This window comes from Diaphorina citri, unplaced genomic scaffold, assembly GCF_000475195.1.
Source record: "Diaphorina citri unplaced genomic scaffold, Diaci psyllid genome assembly version 1.1 scaffold204, whole genome shotgun sequence".
Classification (NCBI taxonomy): Eukaryota; Metazoa; Arthropoda; class Insecta; order Hemiptera; family Psyllidae; genus Diaphorina; species Diaphorina citri.
In genome coordinates this window covers 40,380-55,992 of record NW_007377641.1, presented here as the reverse complement: position 1 = coordinate 55,992, position 15,613 = coordinate 40,380, and the positions used below count along the sequence as shown (strand labels likewise).

At 36.4% G+C, this 15,613-nt stretch overlaps 2 protein-coding genes and 1 long non-coding RNA gene across 7 annotated transcripts in view; 2 read left to right on the top strand and 1 right to left on the bottom strand.

The window, feature by feature from the left end:
• The window catches only part of LOC103505925 (headcase protein), a 200,761-nt gene that overhangs the window by 163,783 nt on the left and 21,365 nt on the right, over positions 1 to 15,613 (top strand). The gene's annotated exons all lie outside the window — the stretch shown is intronic.
• LOC113466051 overlaps positions 10,761 to 15,613 on the bottom strand; it is an 11,624-nt gene continuing 6,771 nt past the window's right edge. Inside the window, exon 2 of the long non-coding RNA XR_003390583.1 lies at positions 10,761 to 10,946. This is a non-coding gene — a long non-coding RNA (uncharacterized LOC113466051). The remainder of the gene's footprint in view (positions 10,947 to 15,613) is intronic.
• The window catches only part of LOC103505926 (axoneme-associated protein mst101(2)-like), a 6,965-nt gene continuing 3,872 nt past the window's right edge, over positions 12,521 to 15,613 (top strand). The window contains exons 1-2 of one of the 5 annotated variants that reach the window (XM_026821119.1): positions 12,653 to 12,722; positions 15,589 to 15,595. The gene's annotated coding sequence lies outside the window, so the exon portion shown is untranslated. The other 4 variants (XM_026821121.1, XM_026821118.1, XM_026821122.1 and 1 more) reach the window with 4 other exon arrangements.

Here is a 15,613-nt window from a genome sequence, read left to right as displayed (position 1 = left end):
GTCTCTTATTTTTTTTTTTTTTTTTTTTTTTTTTTTTTTTTTTTTTTTTTTTTTTTTTTTTTTTAATTATCATAGGTAAATGAGTTTCCTGACGAAATACTCACCAAACACACCTCCCGTCACGTGGTGTAAAAGTGAGGAAACAATATCATTTACTTTCGAACCCTCCTCCTCTTCTCTTCCTCCCTGTTTCCTTACTTTATTGTCCTCTTTGGGAAACAAACAAGATTTTTATTACGAACGACTCGACAAAATGTTCTGGACAGTTTCTGATAACGATTTGACAATGCGACTTTTGTCGATGCGGCTATATCTTGGACGAAAATCAAAAGCCAAGGGGATCCATTATTATTATTTCTTTCCGGAGGAGGGAGTTGGGAAGGGTATTTAATTTATACTTAAGTTTACTCGAGTTAGTTTAGGTTTAAGCTGATGAGTTTAACTTAAATCTGGGAATGTTTTCGTCACTCAAGATGCAAAGATGGGTTAATGAGGTTACAGTTCCAGATTGCTAAGAATTTTTCGACCCAAAATGAATGACCTACAAATTGGGGAAGGGAAACTATCTATGTACTACCCCATCCCCTGGTTTTCTATTTTGTCCTTTCCTTTTTCTCCCTAATTTTTCCTTTCCCCTTCTTCTGCTCGAATGGAAATACCCGTATTTATTACGTCCAAAGGAATTATCCATATTTACCTACACTTGTACCAGTGCTAAGTATGTATAATTTTTCATATAATTTACCGTAAGTATTTATACAGTTTCAATAATGAAATGAGCACAAACGTTTCTAACAACAAGCATGCACAGCAAATAGAATCAAATCCAACTTAATTCCATTTTTTTTTTACTTTGTAGGTATAAAATTTTATTGTATATACATAGGTATTAGATTCTTTCCCTCCCTCTCCCTGCCTGCCCCCCTCCCTCTCTCTCTCTCTCTCCCTCCCTCCCTCTCCCTCCAACACACAGTGTGAGAATTTATATTAATTTTCTCACTCTCTCCTCTCTCATACAACATAAATGATTAGTCGAACGTGCCTACACTTGGTTCTGTCAGCATTTTGCTTCGAATCAATCATAATCTTAAGCCATCAGCAAATAAGATTAACACACAGCTAGGAGAAAACAAATAGGAGGCTGCTTGTACAACAAATGACCCTACAGACCCTAACAAATGACCTTATAGACCCTAACAAATGACCCTCCGGGACCGTAAAGTCCCGACTTGAGGGCATTGGTAAGTAGGAAATATACGACTGTTGACCCAATATTGATGTTAAACCCTTTTGGTTCTTTGTGGTCACCCATTTAGTTCTTTTGAGGCAAAATTTTCCTCAAGTTCAGGACTAAAGAGATTGAGAATGGAGGAAGGTTCAAAATATTTTTTACTTGTTTTATTTCCTAGAAAGAAAAGCCTTCTAGCCTTTATAAGTTTATAATCAGCCTGATATTAGGTATTAGCGTATTACCATATCATGGACCCCATCAGGAGTAATAACTGTGTGAGGCTCAGAAAGGCCCCAAAACAACAAAAAACACCAGGGGTATGCTTTCTTTTGAGTTTTAAATACCCACTTATTGTTTCTGGACCTTCTCGACCCTTTAAAATTTTGGAAAATGAAAATTCCAAACGATTCACCTCAGGCCAAGTCCATTATGAAAACATTTTAAAAAAACACCTCCAAAAGAGAAGGGGAGCCTACTCTTTTTCAAATTACAAAGGCATTTAAATATCCACACATCTATTTAAAACAATGGTATAACTTTTTTCGGGTACAATAAAGTGCTCGGGTGGAAAATATTAAAGATAATTCAACAAGGAGCTTTACACTCCACACCCAACATGCTTCACCCTCGCCGAAAACAAAAGGCAATAAAATTTATTAAGCCTTCTCTCAAAGATATTCGTTTTCCTTTAATTTCCATTTTTATAATGGAAAAAGTGATAGTGGATCTATGTAAACATGTAGAGGGGGTTTTGATAACCCGTTTTTGTTTTGATAGAGTAAAAACCCTTGCTCAAAGTTAGATATCAAATTTATATTTAGGTATAACACCTATTGTTTTTCTATTAATGAAGATTGTAGATAATAGATCTACAAAAAGTGATGGTAAACTTGTAAATAACTAGGGCTTAGTAAATTGTACTTCAGGACAAAATGAGATGTAATAAAATTTACATTGACGGAATTTCCATGTTGTTAGTGGAGATGCCTGAACTCCCAGACCGTATGATAAGCAATGTTGGTGGAGATGACAAAACACCAATATGTAGATAAATACATAGTATTTTTCAACGTAGGTAATCAATAAAAAATTGTGAATTTAAATCATGTTTCTAATATTTGCTTTTTATTTCTGAATGTTTCAGGTATGTTATAAATGAAATATTGTTATGGACACTTACAATGGCAAGGAAGTAAGACAAAATAAAGTCGTAAGTAAATCTTAGATATAAGGTATTTAACGAAAAAGAAGACGTAAGTTCCAAAGTTTACACCTATTTCTCAACATCAACACCTTCTTATCGGCAAAGTGATTCGAATTTCAACAGGAACAATAAATTCATTCTTCTAAAGTTCTAATTTCTAAATTTATGTCTCCAAGCCACCGTTCTAAATTACAATCAGTCTATGTGTTTTATGCTCATAAGTTTCCAATGTTCCACCTTCGCACATAAAACTTATTGTCTCTTGCTAACGTTCCGAGAACACGCAACTTTCACATCGTCTCAAATTTTTCGTCCCTGGAGATTAATTTCGAAAATTTCAGTGATTAATCGACTCCGAATTTCAATTTCCTTGTTTATAATATGGTCTAGTGTTACATTTAAGTTAATTACCTATATTGCTATCTGCTGTTTGTATGATATTTTATGGGTTTTTTCACATTCTCATTTTACACGCCTTTATGGGTTGGTATTAAATGTTTAAATGTCTTGTGAAAGGAAAAACCGTGAATGATTCGAGGGAAAATTGAATTTCCTTCTTTATCGAGGAAAAATTGTGGAAAAATTGAATATTGTACTTATGTACAATATGTACATAGGTATTTTTTTTTTTTTTTAGATCTGTTGGTAGATATGATGCACAGTAGATCTGTTGGTAGATATGCATATTTTTCTAAACCATCCTTCCCGCAATAGCTCACAAAATTTTAACACAAAAGAATAGGAAAAAACTTGTTCAGAAGTTGTAATTTTTTAAAGTTCTTTGGCTCAAATTACAAATATTGATTCCTCGAAGCTTAGCCTCAAGTACAAATAAGTCTTTGGAAAAAGAAGATAATTTCAACCAAAAAAACTTTTTTGTTTTTCTCTGTTCTTCATACTTTTTTTTTAATCTTTTTTTTTTTTTTTTTTCAAATACGTATTCCGCAAATGTAATAGAAAGTCGTGTGATGTTCACACCAGATTTTTTTGCAACAAATAAGCAGAGAAAAAAAAAAACTTGTTCAGAAGTTGTAATTTTTTAAAGTTCTTTGGCTCAAATTACAAATATTGATTCCTCGAAGCTTAGCCTCAAGTAGAAATAAGTCTTTGGAAAAAGAAGATAATTTCAACCAAAAAAACTTTTTTTTGTTTTTCTCTGTTCTTCATACTTTTTTTTATTTTTTAATCTGCCTGTTTTTGATAATTCAATTATTACTTTATAATTAATTTCTTCTGTTGGTAATACTTGTGTTTTCTTTTATTATTTTTGTTTCATCATCTCTTTTTCACGCTTTTTCATTAAGTTCGCCTTTTTTTTTTTCCTTTTCACAAAAGAAATTTTTTCCCGTGCTCATTTTCTATAATCATGAGTTCTAGTTCTTCATTTCATCAAACAGGCAGTAATTTCGTTAACAACAACCTGTATTTTTTTCGACGCCAATCTCTGTATTTTCTCAGTAACAACCTGTATCTAAGCTCCGTGGACCTCTGATGTCAGAAGCAATGGACATTAAAAAGTTAAGAGGGGAAAAAGAAGCATCGCTCTCCCTTAAAAAAAGTATGGGAAAATCAGGGAAGAAAATTGAAAATGGATCCTCCTTTCTTTTAAATTTCTTTGCACAGGATTTTTTTCTTCTTTTTTAAATGAGTTTTCGTTAATTCAATTGAAATTTATTCGACTGATCAGTGAAATTTAATTTATCTCTTACTTCCATATAATTCATACTTTTAGACTTTCCTTCATACCTTCAACCTTCGTATCATTGCTTGTTCTTCACGAAAATGCTGAAACCATCTCTGGAAACAGTCAAACAGTAAAAGATGCCTTTGGTTATACAAAAATACTTGCAGGATTTTATAGGTACCTGCAAACATACATCCCTTAAAAAAAGTATGGGAAAATCAGGGAAGAAAATTGAAAATGGATCCTCCTTTCTTTTAAATTTCTTTGCACAGGATTTTTTCTTCTCTTTTAAATGAGTTTTCGTTAATTCAATTGAAATTTATTCGACTGATCAGTGAAATTTAATTTATCTTTTACTTCCATATAATTCATACTTTTAGACTTTCCTTCATACCTTCAACCAGCGTATCATTGCTTGTTCTTCACGAAAACGCTGAAACCATCTCTGGAAACAGTCAAACAGTAAAAGATGCCTTTGGTTACACAAAAATACTTGCAGGATTTTACAGGTACCTGCAAACATGCATGGATATCAGGACTGATGAATCAGTGCTCTAAATAAGTAACTCCAAATTTAATTATAAATCAACTTCACTATCTGTTTGTTCGACAATTCTCTTCAATTTACAAACATTAAAGGAAAATACATAAATATATTCTCGTGTTCCGTTCAATGATAAAAAAAAAATTAAAGTAGGTATTTTTTATTTTAATGTTCTATTAAACTCTTGTTTTAATAAATTATTTAGCCAATCACGCAATGTTTGTGATCAATCTCTTGTCAACATTGAATCGGTCCGCATTTTCAAAATCGGTCTACCTGATTTCAGTCATAAAATTTGTGTTTCCTTTTATTCTTAGATTTCTTAGTAGTAAATGTACGTGTAAACTCATGGCAAGGAGGACAGGGTTCACAGGTCGCCAGAAAGAGTCAAGAAAGGAATTGAGTACTGCAGCTATTCCTGTACAAGTGTACATATCTACTAGACTTGAGAACATTATGAAGAGGAAGATTCAGCTCTAATTACTTGTGCTTGTGATGGGTTGATTAAAGGTTAAAACTGTTGTTGTCGTCAAATATCGAGGAGCTTGACCATTAGGCCATTCTCCCTAAGGTGAAATATTCCTAAAGTGAAATATCCATTTGAAAACGATAATAAAAGAGAAAGTAAAAATGAATAAAAACACCAAAGGCATCAGCCCAATGGCCAGTGATGATTTTTTTTTTTTTTAATTAACATTTATTAAAGTGTGCTAACATCAACATAAAATGTTATATGTATACACTAATGATGAAATTTTAATGAGTTTTCAAATTTTTAAATGTGTATTTTGAAGATCCATTCAAACATTAATTTATGACAAGCTGGTAATGAGCGGTTTTGATGTCCTCGATAGATGCTAGCTGGGTGGTTTTAATTCTATTATCAACTAATTTAATCAGCGACATTTTGGCTTTGGGCAACCAGGCTAGAAATACATTAGCTTGAAAATAAAAACAAATGTGTGTGGGGGGGAGGGAGAGGAGGGGGAATCAGATCCTTTTCCATTATACTTATAAGCTAACTTTGAAATACAAGATGGTGGAGATGGAGATGGAACTGTTTTTTGTGCAGAAAGAGATACATAAGTAAAGAGATAGTATGTAGCATCTATAATTCTATATTCTATAGTCACTGTCATGTATTACCTACTTATAGAAGGAGAGAAGGTCCAATGTTTCTTCTTTTCTATCTCTCTCCCCTCTCAATGTATCTACCTAAAAAGCCACCAGTGTTACATCAACCGGTGGACTCTAGCCGGTGCAGCGGTTGTGGATCTTATTTTGAAAAAAAACTTTTGGTAAAAACTTTTGGATCCATTCACTCATTCACTTTTCACTCACTGATCTCCAGAACCACGACACCTAAAAAGCTGAAATTTGGTAGGAATATTCCTTTTATGATCTAGGTGTGCAATAAGAAAGTATTTTGCGAAAATCTAAACCGATCCTGAGATATGATCAATTTTTTTATGGTCTAGGTGTGCAATAAGAAAGTATTTTGCGAAAATCTAAACCGATCCTGAGATATGATCAATTTTTGGTCGCTAAAATCTCCATAGGTCGCTAAAATCTCCGCTAAACAAAGTGCAGAGACCATGCAGAGACTGCGGGAGAGAAATGACATTTTGAATTTCGTTATGTTTTTAGCTTTTTAGTTTGATAACTACGCAGCTAATAGGGAGCGCGCAGCGCGACCGTATTTTTTATTATTTTCTACAAGTTTGGCCATGCCTCGGGATGAAGTAACAGTAATAAGATCTAACCACCCTGAATAAGTTACAATATTAGCACCTTCCTTATTCCACGTCGTTTGTGACGGTGGGTGGAAGGAAATATAATTACGTAAAATAGAAAGCAAAGGGAAATGAGTAAAAAAGAAGGATGAGAAAAGGAGAATTGGAAGAAGGTAAGGAGGACGAGACAAAAAGAGAAAGACAGGAACGTGGTTAAAAATTCTCATTGAGCATTTTGTTAATTAATGCCAAAGCATCTCCCTCTCCCATTTCCTCCCCTCCTCCCACCATCAATTGTCCCGTGTTTTCTTTTTAATTAAAACAATTACTTTTTTTCCTCCCCCTCTTCTCTTTCTTCCCCTCGTTCGTCTTCTTCCTTCCTGTAATTTATTCAGGGCAAACACGCCTGATGGTATGGTGGGGGCGATATGGCAGTCCCCCCCCTGAGCTGGAAAAGAGAATACTAACGTGGCTGCTCATACACCTAGGAACAACTAGTAAAATTACTTTTTTTCCTCCCCCTCTTCTCTTTCTTCCCCTCGTTCGTCTTCTTCCTTCCTGTAATTTATTCAGGGCAAACACGCCTGATCGTATGGTGGGGGCGATATGGCAGTTCCCCCCCTGAGCTGGAAAAGAGAATACTAACGTGACTGCTCATACACCTAGGAACAACTAGTATTCTGTGGAATGATAAACTTAAACCTTAAACCGTTATTGCTGAAGAAACACCAAACTCAGGTAAAATCTGCACTGAGGCCTCAATGTTCCTCAGTGCACCTCGCCCTGATTCAATACCTATTTGTCTGTTAATTTCAATTGGAAAATTTTGAGGAACAAAATCACAAAATGCAAGCTTTTCTTTCAACTGGAAAATTTGTATAGTCGCCTGAAATCTAACGGGTTATGCAATGTGTAAGGAACATGTGAATTATTACAAAAGCGGTCACAAAATATGTCTTCACTCTACTCGACCATATTGTCACAGCGTCCCCTACACAGAACACCGGTAGTGACAGGTGACTAGATTCAGGAGCAAAGGGTTCAAAGTGCAGAGAGCACACTGTTCGTAGTTTTTAGTGCACTATCATTAATTATAGAGGCAACCCCGGCGTTTGGACTTAAAGCTAGGATAGAAAAAAACCAACAAGGAAATGAGGACAAGAGGAAGAGAGAGGATAGAGAGACACATAACTGACGATTTAAAAATTGGGGTACAATCTGGTACGATGAAAAAAGCTGTCAAAAACGTAGAAATTCATTAATTACTGTTCCTAGGATTATTAGAAAAATTGGACTAGGGAAAAATAAATAAATGCTGTCAAAAACGTAGAAATTCATTAATTACTGTTCCTAGGATTATTAGAAAAATTGGACTAGGGAAAAATAAATAAATGAGATGAAGAGAGGATATTAATGGAAGAGGGAAGAGGTGACTCATCGTCTGAGGTTAAAAGAGGCAAGCTCGCCTTTACTGGATAAAAACCAATAAATACTTAAATAGCGATCTCAAAAGAACTATTATTTCTCAAGTGATACTTACAAAATCAAATTTTCATTATTATACCTGTATTCCTACAAGTGTCTTCAGGGAACATTATGCCAATGTATAGGTTAAGTCACATAATGTTTGTACCTCTATTCATAAAAACTTCAGCCAAGAGGGGAGGGGAAAAGGAGGGTTCCAGACTTTTAGCACCCATTTACCTACTTACTTGACAAGGTAAACTTTGAATAGACTGAAAGCTGAAAGTTTTGGGAGTTGAGGTTGACATAAGTCGGGGGACATGGAGAGAGATAGGAAGAGAGAAAATTCGCGGTATTGTAACCTCTTTTTGAAGGAGCTTTTTCATTTTAAATAAAAATGAAAATAACGAGAAACTCCTTAAACGAGAAACCTCTTTAAACGAGAAAAATGACCTAGTCCCTTGGGTTCTCGTTTATCCAGGTTCGACTGTAATGGCTTTTGTCTTAGGAACCGACGCATGTAAATCAAATGTTTTTTCACGGCACAATGAACAATGGGTTTGTGTTTGAAATAAAATTGGTTCAACAATGAAACATACAAGGAGGCATGTAAATCAAATGTTTTTTCACGGCACAATGAACAATGGGTTTGTGTTTGAAATAAAATTGGTTCAACAATGAAACATACAAGGAGAGAGGAGATTGATGAATAGGGGTGGGGGGAGACAGATGGTTATTGGTGGGGTGGGATGGAGGAGAGGAGACAGGTAACTTTCACAACTTTGTGGACTGGTATGGGGAGGGATGGATATTGTTCAGGTTTTTGTACAAAAAGTTATCTCTCCCGCTTCTCAGACCTATTGTTTCGTTTTATACACACAATATGTTTTATCAGAGGAGACAGGTAACTTTCACAACTTTGTGGACTGGTATGGGGAGGGATGGATATTGTTCAGGTTTTTGTACAAAAAGTTATCTCTCCCCTCTCTCCCGCTTCTCAGACCTATTGTTTCGTTTTATACACACAATATGTTTTATCACCTCTCACTCTTTCTCACCCTATTTTTCCTGCTCCGAAAATAGATTGAAATTCCGTTGAGGTGCTAGTGCTAACACAGATACATATGTACATAATGAAATTGCAAATCGCATGATGGACGGAAAAAGGTGCACACCATGCATTGCTTGCTCTTTCTCACCCTATTTTTCCTGCTCCGAAAATAGATTGAAATTCCGTTGAGGTGCTAGTGCTAACACAGATACATATATGTACATAATAAAATTGCAAATCGCATGATGGACGGAAAAAGGTGCACACCATCATCGGATGTACTACTGTTAATCAAACTCAACCGTACTGCCTTGTAGGTATTTGGATGAGAATAAACCAAGTATTTCAATACTGGTATACTGATAAATCGCATGATGGACGGAAAAAGGTGCACACCATCATCGGATGTACTACTGTTAATCAAACTCAACCGTACTGCCTTGTAGGTATTTGTATGAGAATAAACCAAGTATTTCAATACTTGTGTACTGATGGGAATAGTCTCCTAACTGTTCGTTATGTTCAAGAGCAACATTTCTTATTTTGTTGCGATGGGGAAGCAGGATCAAAGATAAATGAGATGAGATAGGTATTGACTGGTGCTTTTAGAGTTACAAGGCAGGCGCTTCTTCTTCACTCATGAAGGGGAAGGGAGACCTTCCCTCCTCTCTCGACCGCTGACTGCCGCTGAAGGGCCATGTCCTATATCTACTCCCCTGGTAAGGTGTCTATCTCTCCCATGTGTTACTGGTGATCGACACTGTGACATTTCACCTGTACAATACTGACCCATATTCGACATGTATTACTATAGTGATGGTCATTTTACACCATCAACTGTAAAATTCACCCACAGAACTGGAAATTTACACAACAAAGGCGCGAACGGACCACAACTGTTCGGGAGAGCAAGGACTATAGTTGAAAGATTACAGAATTAGAAATAGGGATTACCGTGCACGCGAGTAACTTGAAGTTAAAGATGATGATTAATTGATCTGATCACAATGCTTGTGGAATGGCCGAACGGCGACTTGCGACTAGTTCCGGGTTTTCTTTTCCCCCATCTTCTTGGTGTAGGCGGGAGGGGGAAAGAACAGCTGATGCGCGCGCGAGATAATGTGCGCGCGGTGGAGGGTGTGTTCACACGGTTTAGGATCGGAAAGGGAACCGAGAGTGTGGTCGCCCTAACAACACCTTTACCTTGTATCAACTACAAATTTCTAAAAATAAAAAGGGTAACTTGACCCAGTTGTTAAACTCCCGTGAATCAATCTGTCTAGTTTTCCACTCTGACGAGACAAAGGCAATCCGCCCTCTCCTTCTCATTGCTTCACTAGAAACTCTAATGAGTTGACGTTTTCTTTTCTTCTTGCATAATTAATAATTAACAGGAAAAAAGAAGAAACACAGGAAAGGGAAAATAATAATTATATTGTAATTAAATATTAAGGAGAAAAAATTAATTCAACTGAAAATGAAAGAGAAAGAAAAAAAATCTCACACTTTTATATTAAAACAAAATGAGAGTTTGTACCAAAGCTCCAGGTTCTACACGGGGTGTTAAGAGTTTGTCCTGCGAAGAGTTAAGGTTAAGGATATACCTATCTCTGTACTTATACTAACGAAAATGCACTCGGGCAAGTTTATGACGGAAACAATTCTACAGAAAATTGCAGTTAATCTTTTTTTCTTCTTTGCAGGGAAAAATGAAGCAACTCATACGTTTGCATTCACCAACGACTATGTGTGGACACAACTTTAGGCATTGTTTTAAAACGAACCATATAAAAAAAGCAAATATTAGGAGGGACCTACCTGATATGGATATACAAAAGTTCGACTTACCTCTGACTATAAGTCGCACGGGTCGAGACGTCAGCGCATCCTGAGTGGTGAAATCTGACGCTGTGATCTGACACTCCCACTCTCCGTCATCAAAATCCAAAGTGGCACTCCGAATCCAAAGACTGCAATCTCCGGAGCTTTCGTCCGGATTAACCCACTCGTACTTCTTGAAGTAAATGCCAACCGGCTGCCAAACAGAAGAGACGGAAGATGGTGTTAAAACTGCGTACTTCTTGAAGTAAATGCCAACCGGCTGCCAAACAGAAGAGACGGAAGATGGTGTTAAAACTGTTGTTGTCGTCAAATATCGAGGCCATTCTCCCTAAGGTGAAATATTCCTAAAGTGAAATATCCCAGGTTAAAACTGTTGTAAATACAGAGGACAAGCAAGTATAAACAGGGAATAAGGTAAATAAAGGCCCGTCCCACTTGTTCGGAAAAAAATCGTGTGGTGAACAAGTGGGAACACTCATTTAATTATATTGCCTACAGGACATTCGGAAGAAAATCGGATGAAACTCACGACAAGTGGGAACGGGCCTTAATTGGTAAAAAAAATAATAAAAAGTTTATGACGGAAACAATTCTACAGAAAATTGCAGTTAATCTTTTTTTCTTCTTTGCAGGGAAAAATGAAGCAACTCATACGTTTGCGAGGAGGACAGGGTTCACAGGTCGCCAGAAAGAGTCAAGAAAGGAATTGAGTACTGCAGCTATTCCTGTACAAGTGTACATATCTAGTAGACTTGAGAACATTATGAAGAGGAAGATTCAGCTCTAATTACTTGTCCTTGTGATGGGTTGATTACAAGTGGGAACACTCATTTAATTATATTGCCTACAGGACATTCGGAAGAAAATCGGATGAAACTCACGACAAGTGGGAACGGGCCTTCATTGGTAAAAAAATAATAATAAAAAAAATAGATAAATAAAAACTCAGTAAAAGCTAATTTCCTGTAATGAGGAAATCAGAGGCTTCCGAAAAGGAACCTCAGAAACAAGCAAGAAACGGACATTCCGAACGAGTACTCGTAAGTACATCACGTGGTGGTTTCTTTCTGTCTGTGTGATAAAATGAAAAGTTATTTAAACAACTCAGTAAAAGCTAATTTCCTGTAATGAGGAAATCAGAGGCTTCCGAAAAGGAACCTCAGAAACAAGCAAGAAACGGACATTCCGAGCGAGTACTCGTAAGTACATCACGTGGTGGTTTCTTTCTGTCTGTGTGATAAAATGAAAAGTTATTTAAAGCGAAGACCAGAGGAAAACAGGAGGAGGTGGCAAGGTTAAGTTTAATAATAACGAAATATTGTGCAATACGTACTTTTGATGGAATGGAGATAAATTCGGAGAAATGATCTTTTCAATTCCCTTTCTATATCTAACTCTCTAACCTAGAAAATAATTAATAGGTACTATAAATTCCCTTAAGGGTATCTAAGTACATTTCTACAACATACAGGTATTGTTTTCAATATTACGTCCCAAACATACGAGTGATAAATTTTCGGCAATATTTACTTCCTCTCTCTGTCTCTGTCTCTCTCCCCCATTCGAGAAACAGAATAATTTCTAATGGAAGAAATTAATTTACAACATACAGGTATTGTTTTCAATATTACGTCCCAAACATACGAGTGATAAATTTTCGGCAATATTTACTTCCTCTCTCTGTCTCTCTCTCTCTCCCCCTTTCGAGAAACAGAATAATTTCTAATGGAAGAAATTAATCAGGTTGGCCACAAGAGAGATAAGACTATTATCTTGGCCGAATACCTACATTGACTTAAAATATTACTACAATCCATGGCACAACCTCAAAAATAACACTCAAAATTCAAATGTAAATACTAAAAACAATTTTTCACACCAAAAAAAATATTACTACAATCCATGGCACAACCTCAAAAATAACACTCAAAATTCAAATGTAAATACTAAAAACAATTTTTCACACCAAATGATCCTGGAGCCCTGCTACCTTTGCTTCTTTCCTACAGGGTGACAGATTAAATTCATTGAAAATGTTTGAATCAACCTCAAGAATGTTCCAATTTTTTCAATAATGAAAAACCCTCCTGTATCAGTGAGAAAAAATCTGGTGTGAACATCACACGACTTTCCTTATCCTGTTGAATGGTGCTTATTAGGGTGTTCCGTTGTAACATTTACAATATCTCTAACCGTTTAGTCGATATAGCTGAAAACCGCCAAAAGCGGTCAAAATACCGCCAACCGCAGCACTTATTTTAACCAAACGTTCTGTGTTGCATCCTTGTCACATTTGTGAACTACATACCAAATTTTAAGTCTCTACCTTATACTGTTTTCGAGATATTGTTAAATTACACCGAAAACCGCCAAAAAGCGGTAAAATGCCGCCAAGCGTTGCACCGGTCTTAACCAAAAGTTTCGTGTCGCATCCTTGTCACATTTGACAGCTACATACCAAATTTCAAGTCTCTATCTCTTACCGTTCTCGAGATATTTTGTTTACAGACAGACACACACACACACAGACAGACACACACACGGACCAATGGCTGAAAATTTGGAAAGGGACCTCAAAACGTGTTTTGGCACTAAAAACTGACCATCGAAAATTTGACCCGATTACATTACTTTCCTTCCTATAAGGAAAGAAAAAAAGAGGTTTGGTAAACATGTTCAAATTCAAGACGTGTCTTGTCATCAAGAGCTTTGAGCCCAAGTTGCAATAGGATGAACTCCCCGAGATCAACAATGTTTAGTCCTTTGAGAGACTCTACGTTGACATGAAAAACGTCAAGAAAGGTCCGAAGTCCTTTCACCTGGTCCGTTTGAAGAGACTGAAATTTCAAGATTTGAGCCAGGTAAGCATTGGCTAGGACTCGAGAGTTACCATACCTATCAGTTACTGATTTGTATGCAAGCTGATAGTAAAATTAAGAACATTTCATTTTTTGTTGTTGCCACAGAAAAAAAAGCAAGATACATTTTATTCTATTGTGAAGTGAATACGGACTCCTAACTATCCTCTTCCTCTAATACTTTCACATAAACTAATGACAGTAAAAAATACAAGAACAAGGAAAGAACCATAACAAGCATGTTTAAAAAATAAAAAAAACAAACAATATGGGCATGCTACGACACAGGCCACAAGCGTCTAATGTAGCAGTTGTTCCATTGCTACGAAATAAAAACGGCGGTGGAACACTATCTTTTTTAAAAAAAAAATCATAAGACCACTACAATCACCACCATATATATGTAAGTTTTACGTTGGACGTTAATAATACGTGTTTCAAATTCATTTCTTAATTCTTACCACAGAGCTGAGGTGAGGTCAATAGAGTTCATGAAGAAAGGCTTTCAAATTCTTAAACGTACTTTTTAGTCCGTCCTTCCTTTATTATTACAATAGTAATAACAAGCGGGGCCCGTCCCTCCGGGAATTTTTCGATCTTGGTTAAGGAAAATCAATATTTATGTACCTACCTATTTTATTTAATATTCAGTTTATTATTATTCTTGATTTGATTTTTTGGTTTTACTTGCAAAAAATTTTTTTTTTTTTTTTTTTTTTTTTTTCTCTTCTCTTCTCTTCTAGATCCAGAGTTAAATATGAGTTTTTAACTGCAGTTAAGTATCTAAACTGAACTAAATCCAACACCCAGTATTCTTGCAGACAATATAATATTATGAAGAAAGCATGCAGGAGGATTCCAAGGATGCAGGGTTGCAGGAACAACAATTAGAATGCAAATGAATCTCCGGCACGGTATAAATTTCACTTCTCGTTCAATAAATTTGCCACCTTGTGTTCTCCCAAGCTCCGCCACCTCAACTCACTTCCCGATCCACATGAACTTCCTTTTTTTCTATTCATCGCGTATGCTCTTCTGCACACCTCTTTTGGTCCTCGAGGAGCACTTCTGAGGAACCTTTCTGTGAGCACTTCTCGTTCAATAAATTTGCCACCTTGTGTTCTCCCAAGCTCCGCCACCTCAACTCACTTCCCGATCCACATGAACTTCCTTTTTCTATTCATCGCGTATGCTCTTCTGCACACCTCTTTTGGTCCTCGAGGAGCACTTCTGAGGAACCTTTCTGTGAGCTCTGATTCCGCGGCCTAGCGCTTACAAGGCAGACGCACTACCAACTAAGCTAAGTAGGCTGGCTTTTCTTTCTTTTACTTTATACCTAATACTTAGTACTAAGGTATAGCGAAGTTTTAAAATTAATTTAAATTTCATCCAAACAGTTTGCAAAGAGATATCACTCGGAGACGCATACATTAATTTTGCAGCTCATTGACCCCTAAAAAAAGCTTTCTAAGGTCACTGACCTTTAACGAACTTTGAAACCGACAGACCGACCGACAGACGACACCGAAGCGAATACAATAGTCCGTCCCTTATACCTTTTATTATTAGTAATAATGAAGGAAGGACGGACTAAAAAGGTATAAGGGACGGACTATTGTATTCGCTTCGGTGTCAAACCTGGTCGACCTGGGACGGACTATTGTATTCGCTTCGGTGTCGTCTGTCTGTCTGTGCCCATAGAAGGACTTATCCAAACCTGGTCGACCTACGTATTCGCTTCGGTGTCGGTCTGTCTGTCTGTCAGTCAGTCAGTCTGTCTGTCCCCATAGAAGGACTTATCCAAACCTAGTCGACCTATGTATCAAATTAAAGGTCTTTTTACCAGGAACACGAAAATGGTGGTGCAAATTTTGTCCAGAAAACCATAAAGTCAAAAATTCAAATTAAAGGTCTTTTTACCAGGAACACGAAAATGGTGGTGCAAATTTTGTCCAGAGAACCATAAAGCCAAAAAACAAAAAAAAAAACAAAAAAAACTGGC